This window comes from Procambarus clarkii, chromosome 48 (genome assembly GCF_040958095.1).
Source record: "Procambarus clarkii isolate CNS0578487 chromosome 48, FALCON_Pclarkii_2.0, whole genome shotgun sequence".
Lineage (NCBI taxonomy): Eukaryota > Metazoa > Arthropoda > Malacostraca > Decapoda > Cambaridae > Procambarus > Procambarus clarkii.
In genome coordinates, this window is record NC_091197.1 from 9,594,247 (window position 1) to 9,612,841 (window position 18,595).

Genomic DNA, 18,595 nt, shown 5'->3' on the forward strand with positions numbered 1-18,595 from the left:
ATATATATATATATATATATATATATATATATCAGGATAAGAACGCCAATGGCCTAGTGGAGAGTGAATAAGACCAATATTGACCCGGAACTCCCAACCATTTTCATCTTGTGTGCTTTTCAACATGATCCTTCCATTATAAGGATTGTTGTCACTCCTGTCTGGTAAATGCAACTGCTTCAGAAAATACACAAATACTGCAGTTTTGCCACTCACACAATCATCCGCTCGGTAAATACGCTGAACTCTTCTGAATCGTGTAACTCGAGCGTATTGTTGGCGTATATGTGCATGGTTAGATGGGATTGTTGCTGGCGTATATACGTTTAATAATTTGAGATTGATAATGGGGGTTATTAATGTTGCATTATTTGGATGGTTTTGTAACTTCTGTTGATCAGGTGGTTTTTGGGTGCCAATGGTTAATGAGTTACTGCCTCTGTGATATGGTTTGGAGAGGTAGACCTGGATCCTATATGACCGGGGTTCCGAATCTTTTAATTGAGTGTGTGTCAAATTGGACAATAATCTTTAGAAATATAATTTTTTGAGCAGTAGATTATAATTAATATCTTGGTATCTTACAATTTTCTGTGGAGAAAGCGAAATAAAAATACTTGAAAATATTCTTTGAAGACTATTTAGGCCACCAATATAATTCTTTTGGATTAGTTTAAAGGAATTATATGTTACTAATGACATATCATTAGGATATGAATGAGGACCTTGGTCTTAACACCACCAAGTACCGACCTAAATTTTCTATGTTCTTTCCCAGTATAAATCAGCATTAAGTGCGCACCAATTACGCCCCAACCAGCCATTAGGTGGAGCGAGGTATTATAAACCCAAGCGGAACTACGCGGCTTGTCACACTGCAAAATTAATTTTTTCAGTGAATTGCTCTCTTGATCCTTCCTCGAGCCCACAGAAAAGAGCGAACACTGTCTCTCTTTTACTTTATTGAGACGAGAGGTATACAGTTGGCCGAAGAGATACATATATATATGCAGATAAACACGTAACGATGTAGAATACAATAGGTGGAAGAGAATGAGAGATATAGAAAAAGCATTTAGAGATGTATAAGAAAAGAGAACGCCACTATAATAAAAATGGGGCATAGACCCATAGGGAGCCGGTCGGCCGAGTGGACAGCACGCTGGACTTGTGATCCTGTGGTCCTGGGTTCGATCCCAGGCGCCGGCGAGAAACAATGGGCAGAGTTTCTTTCACCCTATGTCCCTGTTACCTAGCAGTAAAATAGGTACCTGGGTGTTAGTCAGCTGTCACGGGCTGCTTCCTGGGGGTGGAGGCCTAGTCGAGGACCGGGCCGCGGGGACACTAAAGCCCCGAAATCATCTCAAGATAACCTCAAGATAACATAGACTGACTGCAAACAAAGAAATGCTTTGCGTGACGTCATTTTAACACGTGTTGATAGACACGTGTTGATAGACACGTGTTGATAGACACGTGTTGATAGACACGAGAAAGCTCGGTTATATGCCATTAATTTCCTCTCTATTTGACTCTCAAATATTATTTTTAATGTATTTTGTATCGTTATAATATTGTAAAATGAATGACCCATCAGTCAGATCTATGAGTCAAATATTTATAGTCAGTATAGGTATTAATGATATTAGACCAGGATCTCATTTCGAGTGTCTTATATATATTTGACTTTTAAACAAAATAATAAATAATGACTGGTCTTAATCCCCCCCAAAAAATTGGGGGGGGGGGACAGGCAGGAAGGGGGGTAATATAATGAAACTAGAAGGATAGATAGATCATGAAATATTATCAATATTTAGATGACTAGATAGATGGATGGATAGGTTAATAGACACATGGAAGACAGACCCGGGCACCACCGGGTACTCCTTCTAGTCTGTATAAGATATATGTCTGTCTACTTGTCTGTCTGTCCAAGATTGGAGATCAGATGCTTGGGGCTAGCCTCCCCCGGCTTTGCAGGATGACAGGTCTGGAATACAGGCTGGACATAGGCTGGTCAGGGGGGTCAGCCCCCCCCCCCTCCCTCGCATCTAATTGGTGACAGGTGGCGGGCCGAGTCCCCATGACGTCTTTACGTGGAAATGTATGAACCATTTTCTGAGACAGAGAGAGAGAGGGGAGAGGGAGAGAGAAGATAGGAGGGAGAGAGAGAGGGGTGTTTGAAGAGAGAGAGGAGAGGTGTGGGGAGGCAGGGAGAGAGGGGAGGACAGGAGAGGACAGGAAGTGAACAGGGGGTAGAGGCGAAATCTTGGACGGGATAGTTGGAGTGCCCCCAGACGGGTGTGAAGACGGGTGCCCCCCTAGTGTGTGTGTGTGTGTGTGTGTGTGTGTGTGTGTGTGTGTGTGTGTGTGTGTGTGTGTGTGTGTGTGTGTGTGTGTGTGTGTGTACGTCTCCCAGCCACCCACACAGTGCTTGCAGATACCACATTACACTGTAACACAAAGTAATAAAATTAATAACATAAAATAAAATAATAGGGGTGAAGTAGGAGAAGAAAATATGAAAACTGTTTAGTGAGAATCCACAAGGTCTTCTCCGAATACTCTTTATTTTCTTCTCCGAGGCTATGGGTCCTTACAAATTGCACCAGAGGTGGTATATATATTTACTAGAGTGTGCACACATTCAGCCGTTTTGGCGTGACAAAACAAGGAGCATAAGAGCAGCATATGTCTGTCATACATATGCTGTATGTACGCCTTGTATGGCATACAAGGGGTCATATGTATTTGTATACATATGAGTTGGCCAGTGATGAGTAACAGTAATGGTGGTATATCTACTCATCCCTCGGTCAATTATTCATGTCGGATATCCCTTGTTCACGCGGATGATTTAAAACTCAATATCATTGCTGATGCGACTGTGAATTGGCCATTAATTATACATTATATAACCCAAAAAAATAGAGTTGAACTATGCTAATGAAAGGGTTGAGTCCCTTCCTCGGTAATTATCTCTACTGCCGTATATTACCTTAATTACGATAAATTTAATAATTAACTTAATAATTGTCCTATATTTCTTGCTAAAAAAAAAATTTAATATCTATAATTAGAACGAAATAAATAGGAAAAGCAGTGACTGTGGTTTAAATGTTGATATTGAAGCGATATTTGCTTTAGTGTGTGTTTTGGGGGATTCATTAAACCACCTTGTTATTGTCATGACCTCGTCATGACCCGAGAGATCTGACCTCTGAACCCCCTGACCTCAGTGGCTGGGGGATAGCATGACCTGACCTCTGAACCCCCTGACCTCCGTGCCTGGGGATAGCATGACCTGACCTCTGAACCCCCTGACCTCCGTGCCTGGGGATAGCATGACCTGACCTCTGAACCCCCTGACCTCCGTGCCTGGGGATAGCATGACCTGACCTCTGAACCCCCTGACCTCCGTGCCTGGGGATAGCATGACCTGACCTCTGAACCCCCTGACCTCCGTGCCTGGGGATAGCATGACCTGACCTCTGAACCCCCTGACCTCCGTGCCTGGGGGATAGCATGACCTGACCTCTGAACCCCCTGACCTCCGTGCCTGGGGATAGCATGACCTGACCTCTGAACCCCCTGACCTCCGTGCCTGGGGATAGCATGACCTGACCTCTGAACCCCCTGACCTCCGTGCCTGGGGATAGCATGACCTGACCTCTGAACCCCCTGACCTCCGTGCCTGGGGATAGCATGACCTGACCTCTGAACCCCCTGACCTCCGTGCCTGGGGATAGCATGACCTGACCCCCCAGACTGCCCTGAACTTCGTTCCTGACCCGTGGGTTGAAGGACTTTTCTGACCTCTGGCGTTTCAGACCACTTTCCCAACGCTTGAGACGCAGGATTTTTCTCACCTCAGGCTGCTCTGAGACTACAGACGGATTCTGTGGGATTCTCTGACCCCCGTTCGAGACCACAGACGGATTCAATCCAATCTTGAGTCCATCAGCCGCAGCTTCTCACAAACTGATCTTTGAAGTCGGATACAATATGCAAATATTGGTCAGAAATTACTTAAAATAACGTAATTGCTGTTTTCTGGCCAATTATAGTCCCGTAGTGCTGTCTGTTCCCAGGAGTCACTGACCACAGAGTTTCTGCCCACCACAAACTGGGCAGAGTTTCTTTCACCCTATGCCGCTGTTACCTAGCAGTAAAATAGGTACCTGGGTGTTAGTCAGCTGTCACGGGCTGCTTCCTGGGGGTGGAGGCCTGGTCGAGGACCGGGCCGCGGGGACACTAAAAAAAGCCCCGAAATCATCTCAAGATAAGAATCTCAAGATAACCACTTGGACTGGACGGTCAAGCGACGGCCTCGCTTAATCGCACAGGTCGGTGTCCAATCCCCGATCGTCCAAGTGGCCAGGGAGAACTACTATATCAACCCGTTCTCGCAAATTTAATAAGTCAATATTGACTTATTAAATATGTGCATAGGTGACATACTTAATATAATAGATACCCTTAAAAAGATTCATAGAAAACACCGACCTTACCTAACCTTGTTAGTATCTTAAGATAAGCATCTTATTGCTTCGTAATTACAATTATTACCTAACCTATAATAGGTATAGGTTAAGTAATAATTGTAATTACGAAGCAAAAAGATGCTTATCTTAAGATACTAACAAGGTTAGGTAAGGTCGGTGTTTTCTATGAATCTTTTTAAGGGTATCTATTATGTTTAGTATATCACCTATGCACGTAGTTAATAAGTCAATATTGACTTTACGAATTTGCGAGAACGGGTTGCCTATATACATACCAGCACAATAAATACACAGGAATTTGCAGAGCAGCAGAAACTAGTATGAGATTGACATACTCAAACCCAAACTAGTACCCAAACTACACAAACTACAAACTAGGGTTTGTTTGTAGTTGGAAAGTTAGTACCCAAACTACAATATAGCTAAATGAGGGTGAAGATGACAGGAGACACTCAAGTGGTCAGGCTTCACAAAAAGTAAGGAAGTGTGTGAAAAAAATATCAACTTTCACAAGTTCTTGAAACTAGAATATAAGATCTGCCTCTAGATCCAGCAGTCTAGATCAGTCCAGCAACCAGGAGACCTGGTCGACGACCGGGCCGCGGGGACGCTAAGCCCCGGAAGAACCTCAAGGTAACGAAGGTAGATTTACAATTTCTAAGAGAACAACGATAAGAAACACGAAACGGAGACAGCGGAGTGCCACAAGAGTAACACAACAATCTTGGAAGATGGTCTGATAAACGACTATTACATACATAAATAGGTGAATACAAATAGGTAAGAATATACTCCAACACAAACGTGGCGCCCCTACTTGCTGATTCCACATACTTGGGGAATCGTCTAATTTAACTTCTAAAATTAGACGTCTAACTAGACGTCTAATTTTCAAATTTTTCCTTAAATACCAAATAAATAATTATAAATAAATTTCCTTGTGTATTTGTCCTTAATTCACGTGACAGACAATAATGAAGATATTTGTTGAAGACCACAAGCACAAGGACCCGAGGCAGCAAGAGGGACAGCTCATATAAACCTCTTGTGCTTGGCATCTGAGTGCATGACATTAAATTTGTAAAAACAAAAGGGGCGCCGAGACTCATTAGAAGCAGAGGCCATATCTCATACAGACGCTGGAGCCAAGACCAGAAGGCATTGACGGGGGAGAAGGCAAGACCTCTTGGCCCAAAATCGACAAATGCTTTCGGGTCTCGGAAACGCTGAAAAGGTTAAATGAGACCATTGTTCCTGACCCGAGCCCCCCCAGTGCCTTCCACAACTCCGGCCCTCGTCTGCTAGAAGGGAATTATCATGACAAGCAAACATATGAACTTAGCACTTTGTGATTAGTCTTCAGGAATAAGGCGCCAAATGAGTCCAGTTGCAGCGCCGTGATAGGGGGCTTCCAACACGTGAACTTTGCCAGCAAAAGTCACCTGCTAAATCATTGAGGCTTTTGCTTGCGGGTTACTCTGTAATTGTAGGTCGTAAGTGCTTGCCTACGAGCACTGTGATCGAAGGCACTGTGATTTACTGCTGTGGCTTCTGGCACTAAACGTCTCTTACAACACCCCGTGGTTCGTGACGAGGTGGTGCAGGGGAGGTACTCTGTCCGGGGTGAGGCAGCGTAAATTGTCCGGGGTGAGGCAGCGTAAATTGTCCGGGGTGAGGCATCGTAAATTGTCCGGGGTGAGGCAGCGTAAATTGTCCGGGGTGAGGCAGCGTAAATTGTCCGGGGTGAGGCAGCATTAACTGTCCGGTGTGAGGCAGCATTAACTGTCCGGGGTGAGGCAGCATTAACTGTCCGGGGTGAGGCAGCGTAAATTGTCCGGGGTGAAGCAGCGTAAATTGTCCGGGGTGAAGCAGCGTAAATTGTCCGGGGTGAGGCAGCATTAACTGTCCGGTGTGAGGCAGCATTAACTGTCCGGGGTGAGGCAGCATTAACTGTCCGGGGTGAGGCAGCATTAACTGTCCGGGGTGAGGCAGCATTAACTGTCCGGTGTGAGGCAGCATTAACTGTCCGGGGTGAGGCAGTATTAACTGTCCGGGGTGAGGCAGCATTAACTGTCCGGTGTGAGGCAGCGTAAAATGTTCGGGGTGAAGCAGCGTAAATTGTCCGGGGTGAGGCAGCATTAACTGTCCGGGGTGAGGCAGCATTAACTGTCCGGTGTGAGGCAGCATTAACTGTCCGGGGTGAGGCAGCATTAACTGTCCGGGGTGAGGCAGCATTAACTGTCCGGGGTGAGGCAGCATTAACTGTCCGGTGTGAGGCAGCATTAACTGTCCGGGGTGAGGCAGTATTAACTGTCCGGGGTGAGGCAGCATTAACTGTCCGGGGTGAGGCAGCATTAACTGTCCGGTGTGAGGCAGCGTAAAATGTTCGGGGTGAAGCAGCGTAAATTGTCCGGGGTGAGGCAGCATTAACTGTCCGGGGTGAGGCAGCATTAACTGTCCGGTGTGAGGCAGCATAAAATGTTCGGGGTGAAGCAGCGTAAATTGTCCGGGGTGAGGCAGTATTAACTGTCCGGGGAGAGGCAGTATTAACTGTCCGGGGTGAGGCAGTATTAACTGTCCGGGGAGAGGCAGTATTAACTGTCCGGGGTGAGGCAGTATTAACTGTCCGGGGTGAGGCAGTATTAACTGTCCGGGGAGAGGCAGTATTAACTGTCCGGGGTGAGGCAGCATTAACTGTCCGGGGTGAGGCAGCATTAACTGTCCGGGGTGAGGCAGCATTAACTCTCCCGGGTGAGGCAGCATTAACTGTCCGGGGTGAGGCAGCATTAACTTTCCCGGGTGAGGCAGCATTAACTGTCCGGGGTGAGGCAGCATTAACTGTCCCGGGTGAGGCAGCATTAACTGTCCGGGGTGAGGCAGCATTAACTGTCCGGGGTGAGGCAGTATTAACTGTCCGGGGTGAGGCAGCATTAACTGTCCATTCGGGAAAAGGTGTACTGTATGACCTATAAACTACAATAAACACTCGACTAACAAGGGGTAGTTCCGATAACTGTCACTAGGGGGCTCATGCGTTCCTTTGTTTATATTTTCCAAGCTTTGGCAAAAGGAACGTCAGTCAGCCACCGGCTGTCATAAGGGGAGGAGTGTCCCTTATTTATGTGTGTGTGTTAACCCATTCATTGTCGGTTCCCATATGTTGTTGATAGTCAGCATAGGTCAGGCGGAGGGGGTATTCTACCTACAGGCTACATAATCACCCCATTCCGCAACTATTACAGCACTTGGAAGGGGTTAAGATAAGGGTTACGGATGGGACGGGGGGAATTGGAATGGTGCCCATCCACTTGAGCCAGAAACTAAGACTCAGTGACTTGTAGCCTTGTTACAACGGACAAAATACGGGGTACTGAAACAAGCACATCCGAGACACCCAACCAGTCCTCTTGCAAAATTACGACTGAATTTGGCCGTTTTCCCGTATGGCCGAAAATAGACGTAATTTGAAAATGAAAAATAATTGAAAATAAATTTTGGATTTTTTTTTCTTCTTCAAAACAGCAAGTTGAGGTTCCTGTGGTAGGTTAGGAGGACAGGAAGCTCTTCGTTAAGAAGACAGAACGGTTTCAAAACGTCATGAAAAACATTAACTGAACGTTTCCTCTCCTAACCTAACACACTAAGCAGGAGGACCCAAAACAGAAAACGGGGCAGTACGTCACTTTCATCAGCCGATTTCATTTCAAACTACATCCATTTTTGGCCATTGAGCGCACATACGAGCCTACCTATCCATGACATAGAAAACGTGGATGCTCGCTATAGACGCTTAATTTCGTAGTAAGAGACTGGGACTGTGTTCTGTAGACTGGGGGGGGTTATCTTGAGGTTATCTTGAGATGATTTCGGGGCTTTCAGTGCCCCCGCGGCCCGGTCCTCGACCAGGCCTCCACCCCCAGGAAGCAGCCTGTGACAGTTGACTAACACCCAGGTACCTATTTACTGCTAGGTAACAGGGGCATAGGGAGAAAGAAACTCTGCCCATTGTTTCTTGCCGGCGCCTGGGATCGAACCCAGGACCATAGGATCACAAGTCCAGCATGCTGTCCGCTCGGCCGACCGGCTCCTATAGTGTACAAAATGCAATGCATTATATGGGAAGACGGGTTGTTTATCAAGATGATTCCAGCTGTCAGTAAGGTCGTTAACCAGCTGTTGCTGCCAGAAACAGCGACTCAGAGCCCCCCCCCCCCCCCCCCTTCAGTTTCGGGCCTCGCCTCCGGCACGAAACTGGTCTTCATGTAATCCCATTCAAGCCCCATCCTGAATTCTGATTGGGTGAGCAAATCTCCCTGCAATCTCATTGGATGGCGCGTGTAAGCCCTCTGGCTCGCACAGCACCTCTCGAACGTTTCCATCGACTCCTCTTTTCTACCTGATCTCGGGATCATGCCTGCAGTCTGCCAACCACAACAGTCTGACCTTTTATCTATCCTCAATAAGCCATGGCACTCCAGGGTAAGGTAAATTTGCTGATTAGTTCTCTAAAACCCAGATATTAGAACAGGGAAGGGAGTTGTGGGATATCGGGGCGGGGAGGGCAGTGGTGTGATATCAGGGCGAGAAGGGCAGCTATGTTAAGCATCCCAGAGATTACTTATATCTCTAATATTTACTTATTTCCCCTCAACTAGTTTGCTTGTGAATGCCTCGTTAGATTGGAGTGGTCTTCGGCACTGCTCGTTGGTCTCTGTAATTTATGTCACCTACGAATTACGTAGCTTTCGTTGGCTGACTTTATCCGGGGTATCAACACGCCTGTGTGTGTGTGTGGCTGGGCTGGTCTCTCTCTCTCTCTCTCTCTCTCTCTCTCTCTCTCTCTCTCTCTCTCTCTCTCTCTCTCTCTCTCTCTCTCTCTCTCTCTCTTACTGTCCTCTAACAGTGGCCACTCTTCACCTCGCCCAACCACTTGCCACTTGGGCTGGACGGTAGAGCGACGGTCTCGCTTCATGCAGGTCGGCGTTCAATCCCCCGACCGTCCATAAGTGGTTGGGTACCATTCCTCCCCCTCCTCCCCCCATCCCATCCCTAATACTTATCCTGATCTCTTCCCAGTGCTATATAGTTGTAATGGTTTGGCACGTTCTCCTGATAGTTCCCCCCCCCCTTTCCCTTTTTACTGTCCTCGTGTCTCTGTCTCCTTACTGATTCTCATGCTTGTGGTACATAATCACACTGGCTTATTGCCTTTAACATTCTTCATTATCATTCATTTTCACCCTACAACCCCCCCCCCCTCTTTCCCCTTACTCTCATGTTCGTGTCATAACTTCCACCTAACCTTCCACTTCACACACACACACACACACACACACACACACACACACACACACACACACACACACACACACACACACACACACACACACACACACACACGGTAATGTGACTGTGCGTGTCTGTCCGACTGTGTTTTGGGGGGTTATCTACGTACATGAAAAAAGGGGGGTTGGTTTGCGTGGGTATTTCCCGTGTCCCCTCCCCCCCCCCCCCCCATCCCCTTTGCCCGAGGTCATTCAGGAGTTGTTGACACGGGGCGATGTCCCCCAGGGGGCGCTGCTGGGGAGTGGGGGGGGGCGTACGTCACGGGGGTTATTGGTAGTTCGTCGAGGTGTTATTTCCAACATTTGTTTTTTGATAATGGAGTGTTTAGCCTGGTGAATGATCCGTCGTAAATGACGCAGCCTTCGCACACCACCCTATTCCTGGAATAGTGTGTTTATTGAACGATGTGCTTAGACTCGTGTGTGTGTGTGTGTGTGTGTGTGTGTGTGTGTGTGTGTGTGTGTGTGTGTGTGTGTGTGAGTGTGTGTGTGTGTGTGTGTGTGTGTGTGTGTGTGTGTGTGTGTGTGTGTGTGTGTGTGTGTGTGTGTGTGTACTCACATAGTTGTATTCACCTAATTGTTCACCTAATTGTGCTTGCGGGGGTTGAGCTTTGCCTCTTTGGTCCCGCCTCTCAACTGTCAATCAACTGGTGTACAGATTCCTGGGCCTACTGGGCTCTATCATATCTACATTTGAAACACTTTGAAACACTACATTTGTGTGTGTGTGTGTGTGTGTGTGTGTGTGTGTGTGTGTGTGTGTGTGTGTGTGTGTGTGTGTGTGTGTGTGTGTGTATTCACCTAGCTTGGTCCCGCCTCTCAACTGTCAATCAACTGGTGTACAGGTTCCTGAGCCTATTGGGTTCTATCATATCTACACTTGAAACTGTGTATGGAGTCAGCCTCCTCCACATCACTTCCTAGTGCATTCCATTTACTAACTACTTTGACACTAAAAAAAATCTTTATAATGTCTCTGTGGCTCATTTGGGTACTCAGTTTCCACCCGTGTCCCCTTGTTCGTGTTACACCCGTGCTGAAGAGTTTGTCTTTGTCCACCCTGTTAATTCCACTGAGAATTTTGTAGGTAGTTATCATGTCTTCCCTTACTCTTCTGTTTTCCAGGGACGTGAGGTTCAGCTCCTTCAGCTTTTCCTCGTAGCTCATACCTCTACTTTATGTGGTGGGAATACCACAGTGTACCTCACCAGACTCTGTACCGTGTACCCTTCACAGAATGTATTATTAAGAAACACTGAAAACTCTATGGGAAACACACCAGATACTTCACACTTGACTCGCTGAATATCGCATGTGGGTCTATAATTATTAATATTTTGCAAAGTATTCAACCTACACCAACCCCAATCAGCCTACGTCAGTCCCCTACCCCAGGCCACTCACCCTGCAAGACTGCATGAGGCTAGCAACTAGCCTCTGGCCATCAACCTCGATCAGACAGACACTCGGACATTCTCTCTGATGGATATGGAAGAACAAAATTATATATATTAGTGTGTTTGTGTATATTCACAAAACACTGAAAGTGACAGTGGTAGATATTACACCAAAGAAAGCATTTCTTGTGTATCTTATAACCGAACTGTGTTTCATCCCATTGTGAGTCTGGCCCAGGCAGCAGCAGCAGCATTCACGGTGGAAGCATATTTACCCTACCATCAGGTGGCTCTTTGCATAGAGACGCAAGCACTCTCCAGAACCGCGTTTGCCCACCAGTTTAAAGGCATTCAATGAGCACCTCACCTCTCACATGCCTTCAGATCGACGCCTCACCTCTCACATGCCTTCAGATCGACGCCTTACCTCGCAAGATTCAGCTTTTCCTATCAAGGTGGCGGAGGTTTTTTTCCTGAAGGAGGTTATCACTAGCTCAAGGGAAAAAAGGAGGTATTTTCTCTGATATCTTGTGTCCTGGAGGTCGGGCCTGGAGGCGCTGATAGGGTATGCGAGGCGCGGGTTCCGGCGGCCCGGTACACAGGGTGATGTTGACATTATGCATAGCTTCAGTCACCCCCCCCCCCCCCCTGGAATATTACGCGGGAGATGTGTGGGATGCTGTGGATCACTCCTAGGCTCGCGCACGCACGCGCGTACACGCACACACACACACACACATGCGCACGCACACACATATATACTCTCTCATACATACACACACACACACACACACACACACACACACACACACACACACACACACACACACACACACACACACACACACACACATACACACACACACATATATACACTCTCATACACACACACACACACACACACACACACACACACACACACACACACACACACACACACACACACACACACACGCAACACACACACACATGCCTCGAGGGTTGAGCTTTGGCTCAACTCCCGCAAGCACAAATAGGTGAGCACACACACACAAACACACACACACACACACACACACACACACACACACACACACACACACACACACACACACACACACACACACACATACACACACACATACACACACACACACACACATACACACACACAGAGAAGAAGACAACAAGAAACTTCAAGATGATGTGGACATACTGAAAGAATGGTCCAACAAATGGCTACTAGAGTTTAACTTAAATGTAAAACACTGTAAAACTAGGTATAGGGAGCAGGAAACCAGACACCAAATACCAAATGGGAAATAAAAGCCTCCATGAAACGAAGAAAGAGGAGGATCTAGGAGTCGATATCGCACCGAACCGATGATATTGTCAAAACGATATCATCAGCGGCATATGAGAGTGTCTAACATCGGAACTGTCTTCAAAAAGTTGTGTAAGGAATCATTTAGAACCTTGTATAACCCATCAGACAGACTAATCCTGCAGTAGGCAGCTTCAACACGGAGTCCATTCCTAGTTAGACACAAGACGAAATTGGAGAAGGTTGAAAGGTAACTAACTAATGCCAGAACTACGAGCTATGAGTTACGAGGAAAGGCTATGTGAATTGAACCTCACGTCGCTGAAAGAGAATAGAAAGTTAAGGGAGACACGATTACACTGCCACACACACACACAATTCTTAAGTGAAAACGATAGGATAAAGACAAACTATTTAGCATGGGCGGTGTTCCTCGCGTGGGAGTACAACTAGAAAAGTAAGTACCTGGCGATTTACCTTCGTTTGGGTTGCAGTGGTGTGCATCATCACCACTTTGCAATGTCAGGGGACTTCAGTGCCCAACGGCTTCTCAAGACGTGAGCAGACGTCCAAGATGCCCGTGTCATATGTGTCCCCCCCCCACTGCCGGACACGCCTCCCCCCCCCCTCGTCTCTTGAAGAGAAAGATGACAAAGATAATCCCAAAGATAATCCCAGGATTTAGAAACCCGCCTTATGAAGGGAGATTATGTGAGCTTAATTAACTCCAACGGGAGGACGAACTGGGCGGCGTGATCAAACAGAAGTATATTAATGAATCAAAAGAGTGCAAACAAGGAAATGTTAAATGTTGTTAAATATACCAACAGAAAAAACCCCAAGTACACAAAATATATGTTAAGGATAGCAACAGAAAAGTTAAATATATGTTAAATATAGCAACAGGATAGTTAAATATATGTTAAATATAGCAACAGAAAAGTTAAATATATGTTAAATATAGCAACAGGATAGTTAAATATATGTTAAATATGGCAACAGAAAAGTTAAATATATGTTAAATATAGCAACAGAAAAGTTAAATATATGTTAAATATAGCAACAGAAAAGTTAAATATATGTTAAATATAGCAACAGAAAAGTTAAATATATGTTATTTTAATGTTATGTTAAATATACCAAAAGAAAAACCCCAGTACACAAAAAACACTCAAAACAGACGACTCAGAATAGAATAAATTTAAATTAAACAAAAACAATAAAAAACATGAAACATCTTTAAGGCTTTGTTTGCAAATAGGATTGGTGATTGATGGAGGAAAGTATGACAGATCGGTGGATTGTTTCAAGCGTAGGTTAGACACGTGTGTGTATGGGTGAGTTTGGGTGGATAAGAGCGTCCTCGTTTGGGTCCCTCATTCACTATCCTCATCTCCCTTATTCACCATCCTCACCTTCCTGCCTCACTCATCATCCTCATCTTCCTCAACAGAGGAGCTGTGTCGCGGGGTGCTGTGTCCCTATGGAGAGTGCCAGCGAGGTCAGTGCCTGTGTCCGTCTGGGTGTCGGAGTGACCGACCTGTGTGTGGCACAGACGGTGTCACCTATGCCTCCCGGTGTCACCTGCTCCGACACGCGTGTACAGCCGCTGCGAATGTCACCCTGGCCTACCCTGGCCCCTGCCGTGAGTATCTATGTTGCTCCTGTTTGCTGTGCCTGTGTGTCCTGCCCCCTAGCATGGTGTGTCCTGCCTCCTAGCATGGTGTATCCTGCTCTCAAACAGGACTTCTTCTGAAGCGTATTTTTCAATGAACGTGATCAGGCCTTTTAACGTGTTCACTGCTCATACTTCAGCGCTTGGGTCCCGCCTCATGTTCATTCATTCTCTGCAAATGAAGTTTTGTTTAGGTAATAACGGTTACTAAGCTGCGGGTGAGTGACTCATACATTCCTCCGGTGAGTAACTCATGCAGTTTACAGCTATAGTGATCAAGTCAGCCTCGAACGATGAGGTGTGAGTGCACACATTGTACTCTCTGCCTGAGTGGCCAATTGATAACTGCTCGTTATTTACAATGAAACCACACTTTTCAGTCATTAGAGATAATGCTTCCATCATATTCTTTCGGCTTTTTCTCGATTGTCTGTTATCGGTCACAATCGTGTGACCGATAACATATATATATATATATATATATATATATATATATATATATATATATATATATATATATATATATATATATATATATATATATATATATATAATGTTGGAAGAGGGGAACTGGGTGTGCTATTGGACCTTGCTTGCCCAAAGACTATTCCCCAATCGACTTAATAAATTTATTTGCTCATTTTCCTAATCTTCTAGATTATATTATATCAAATTAGCACTAATATAAGGCTATATACCTTATTTGTACAAGCTTCTTTTTATCTAAAAAACAAAAAGAGAACTAAGCAGCTATAACAGAGATCTTAAGTGTGAGTGTAAGTTTAAGGGGTTTGGTGGCAAGGGAGTAACTAGGCGCGGACGGACGTCTGGGCAGGACGCGGGCGGACGTCTGGGAAGGACGCGGGCGGACGTCTGGGCAGGACACGGGCGGACGTCTGGGCAGGTCGCGGGCGGACGTCTGGGCAGGACGCAGGCGGACGTCTGGGCAGGTCGCGGGCGGACGTCTGGGCAGGACGCGGGCGGGCGGACGTCTGGGCAGGACGCGGGCGGACGCCTGGGCAGGACGCGGGCAGACGCCTGGGTAGGACGCGGGCAGACGTCTGAGAAGGATTCGGGCGGACGTCTGGGAAGGACGCGGGCAGACGTCTGGGCAGGACGCAGGCGGACATCTGGGCAGGTCGCGGGCGGACGTCTGGGCAGGACGTGGGCGGACGCCTGGGCAGGACGCGGGCAGACGTCTGAGAAGGATTCGGGCTGACGTCTGGGCAGGACGCGGGCGGACGTCTGGGCAGGACGCGGGTGGACGTCTGGGCAGGACGCGGGCGGACGTCTGGGCAGGACGCGGGCGGACGTCTGGGCAGGACGCGGGCGGACGTTTGGGCAGGACGCGGGCGGACGTCTGGGCAGGACGCGGGCGGACGTCTGGGCAGGACGCGGCTTATCAAGATAATCCCGAGAATGCGCCGTAAATCTGCTCGTTTAGTGGCCCGTCGACGGCCACTCCGGAGCTCCTCACTGCCACTTCCATCCCGCGATAAAGATGTATTCCAGATAATATTGAAGAAACTGATAAAAAAGCCGTTTTTTGATCAAGCTTGCGAGGTTATGACAGCCTTAACGATCCCCGTTGGTGCGAGTTAATACTGAGGGGCCACGATACCTCTGCTGGGTGGTGTACTGGAAGACTACCAGCCACGATACCTCTGCTGGGTGGTGTACTGGAAGACTACCAGCCACGATACCTCTGCTGGGTGGTGTACTGGAAGAATACCAGCAGCGATAACTCTGCTGGGTGATGTACCCGAAGAATACCAGCAGCGATAACTCTGCTGGGTGGTGCACTAGAAGAATACCAGCCACGATAACTCTGCTGTGTGTGTACTGGAAGAATACCAGCGACGATACCTCTGCTGTGTGTACTGGAAGTCTGCCACCCGCTCGTTGAGTCCAGAACTCCATCACATGTCGGGGAACTCCACAGCTGCTGTAGCTCATCAAATCCAGACCCTCTCGCTTGAAGAGACGTGGACGAGCTCTTTTGTAATCACCATTCCGTGTCTATTCACCCTTTCCCTCCCCCCATTCACCCTCTATTCCTGTCTACTGAGTGGTTCTCTCCCTTTGTTTCTCTATTCCTCCCATGTCCTAGATCACCCCTTCCTCTCTCCCTCTCCCTTCCCACCATCTCCCGCACACTGGACCTTTGGTATTATAAGTAATGTTTCGGCCGAGCCTATTCTCGTCTACCTAATCGAGACGCAAGCTTTTTTGGGGGGTTTAGGACCCGACAAAAAGAGTTTCGTCCGAAGTTAATGGTTCTTCTCGCATAAACTCTGGCTAAGGTTATCGAGCGGCTTTGTTTCTCTCGTCTATCTTGTCTATCGTGCAATACGGCTTCCAAAACCCAAACAGCTACTTTTTTTTTTGGATTGGTTGGGGTTACGTTGGTGATTGGTGTTCATGAGCAGCTCCGGGATGAAGATGGCCTCATACGTCCGTTCTATGCCGATCATTCGAAAGCTCTCAGCCTGGTGAACGAGGCCGTTCCTCTTGTCTGACTGTCAGAGGAACGAACATCGAGCGTTAGGATATTGCCTCCCAAGACACAGGTACATGTGTTATGTTCCGGATTCACGCCGACCTTATCAGGTGATCTCGCTACCGCAGTATGGGATGGGACGAAGGGACAGGGATGAAAGGGGGGGATGGGGATGGGAGGGGGGACAGGGATGGAAGGGGGGGAACAGGGATAGGAAGGCTGATTATTTGCTTTGATGGCTGTCTTTCTCGTTTGGTCTCTTCACTTTCCTTAAATATTAGTATTGTGTTCATTTGTTGATGTTCTCTCATGTTCTGTTATTTATGGATTTGTTATGTCTCTTTTCTCCTTCTTTGTGTCACCCTTCACTCTTAAGAAGCGGGCTTTGTGTCACCCTTCACTGTTAACAAGCGGGCTTTGTGTCACCCTTCACTGTTAAGAAGCAACTTTGTGTCACCCTTCACTGTTAAGAAGCAACTTTGTGTCACCCTTCACTGTTAAGAAGCAACTTTGTGCCACCCTTCACTCTTAAGAAGCGACTTAGTGTCACCCTTCACTGTTAAGAAGCGACTTTGTGTCACCCTTCACTGTTAAGAAGCAACTTTGTGTCACCCTTCACTGTTAAGAAGCAACTTTGTGTCACCCTTCACTGTTAAGAAGCAACTTTGTGTCACCCTTCACTCTTAAGAAGCGACTTAGTGTCACCCTTCACTGTTAAGAAGCGACTTAGTGTCACCCTTCACTGTTAAGAAGCGACTTTGTGTCACCCTTCACTGTTAAGAAGCGACTTAGTGTCACCCTTCACTGTTAAGAAGCGACTTAGTGTCACCCTTCACTGTTAAGAAGCGACTTAGTGTCACCCTTCACTGTTAAGAAGCGACTTAGTGTCACCCTTCACTGTTAAGAAGCGACTTAGTGTCACCCTTCACTGTTAAGAAGAGACTTTGTGTCACCCTCCACTCTTAAGAAGAGACTTTGTGTCACCCTTCACTCTTAAGAAGCGACTTTGTGCCACCCTTCACTCTTAAGAAAGTGTTCTGAGGCACCGTTCCCAGCGAGGAAGAGCCAGAGTGCCGGCGCTGTGGGGGCGTTACTATTGGATATCTCCACGAAGCTCATTTCATCTAATTGCATAATTTTTGCATAATTGCACACTGTTACCCGCCGTCCGCCGCGTCCTATTAAAGTAATAATTTTTGTACATGCTCCCAACATGACTGTACAGTGAGCATTACACTGCTTTAACGACTCTCTTACGTAAATAATTTACAGTAAATTGGCGTAAAATAACCCAACTATACATGTAACTTTTTTGTGAATAATGATTTTAAATCTTACTGTCGGGGGTTAGATTAATCCAGGTTCTCTGAAGTCAAGATGTGTAGCCGGTCACCCATCCAGTTACTGGTCACTGATAGACTGAAACTCACGTTACCTGTGCGCCCACAATGCTGAGCACAGCCATTAATAGCTCATTCAATCCGTTTCAATTGTTTACGCATTTTTTACGCATGTAGCGGGGGACCGGGGGTGTGTCCATTGGTTAGGGTTCTGGGCTGAGGCTAGGCCGGTGGTTAGATGGAGCGTTTAGCATTAGACGCTTGTTTAATGGGGGAAAATAGGCTGTTGTAATGGTTCTGGAAGTTAATCGTCAGCTGATATTGTTGACTCGAGTTCTTTACTTCTCTAACTATGATGGCCATACTTTGTGTATGATCGCTTCTTGCACTCTTCTCTCGGGGTGTATGATGTCTCACTCCTCTCTCTCTCAGTGTGTATGATATCTCACTCCTCTCTCTCTCTCAGTGTGTATGATGTATTAGCATCATTGTCTCCAAGTGATTGTTCAGTGACAGCCTGCCTGGCA

The 18,595-nt window shown here is 46.8% G+C and overlaps 1 protein-coding gene across 1 annotated transcript in view; it reads left to right on the forward strand.

Annotated features, from left to right (window-relative positions):
• The window catches only part of LOC138351041 (agrin-like), a 279,560-nt gene that overhangs the window by 153,085 nt on the left and 107,880 nt on the right, over positions 1–18,595 (forward strand). Inside the window, exon 3 of the mRNA XM_069302583.1 lies at positions 14,007–14,198. The gene's annotated coding sequence lies outside the window, so the exon portion shown is untranslated. The remainder of the gene's footprint in view (positions 1–14,006; positions 14,199–18,595) is intronic.